Source organism: Pantherophis guttatus, chromosome 8, assembly GCF_059756535.1.
Source record: "Pantherophis guttatus breed Tessera chromosome 8, ASM5975653v1, whole genome shotgun sequence".
Taxonomy (NCBI): Eukaryota; Metazoa; Chordata; class Lepidosauria; order Squamata; family Colubridae; genus Pantherophis; species Pantherophis guttatus.
Window position 1 is genome coordinate 49732855 of NC_142070.1, and position 1184 is coordinate 49734038.

Genomic DNA, 1184 nt, shown 5'->3' on the forward strand with positions numbered 1-1184 from the left:
TTATGTGGGATAAAGGAAATAGGACACAGTCATATTTCTATAAGCACAAAATAAGAGACGCATTATTACAAATTTGGGAGGATATAAGGAAAAAACATTACATGAAAATCCCTGGTTGGTTATCCACCATGGAAGCAATGATCCACCCGAACACATTAGATATAAGCAAAATGCCCAGACAGTCAGAAATTCTAAACAAAAAGGGAAAGCTTAAAAACAATCAGATACTAAAGGAACAGGGAATTTCTATTGATTGGTGGCCATATTTACAACTGCAATCTAGGTACTAGAAAGACATGGAAGAATAGTGAATTGACACAGAACCAAAACAACTAGACAAATTGATAATAGGCCCCAAAGGAAAATTAATATTCAAAATATACAATTATCTATTAGAATTTGATAGAGTAGAGGAGGTGGTGAAAGAACCGATGATTGCATGGGCTAAAAACATAGGGCATAATATAGATTTAGAGGATTGGGAAAGAATTTGGAACAAAAATTACACTATAACAAAATCCGCTGCTTATAAGGAAAATCAATACAAAATGCTTTACCGTTGGCACCTAGCCCCAGCAAGGCTGGCTAAAATGTACTTGAATTTAAGCCCAAAATGTTGGAAATGTAACCAACATCAAGGTACCTTCTTTCATGCTTGGTGGCTATGTCCTGAAGCAAAAAAGTACTGGACTAAGATACAAGGTTGGCTACAAGAGATAATAAAATGTCAAATAGAACTAAACCCGGAAACATTTATTCTGGGAATACTTAAAAGAACATTTGATAGAAAGATAAGATATTTGATTCTACACATATTAACAGGGGCAGAATTGCGTTCGCACAATACTGGAAGGAATGCAATACACCATCAAAGGGATTGATCATTCAGAAGATATATGAATGTGCCAAAATGGATAAATTTACCCTAGAACTAAAAGAAAAAGCTGATTCAGAATTTTATGCGGTTTGGGAAAAATGGTACACTTGGATAGATAATAGAAATAAAAATTGGAAATATACATAAGGCTATTGAGGATTAGATATTGAATGTATATAATGTATATATTGTATGGAATGTTGATCCAAAGTATACAAAAATGACACAGTCTGTTGATTATGTACTAGAGTTGTGTAAAGGAAAATTGTAATAAAAATTATTTCAAAAAAAAAATATCAAAATCTTA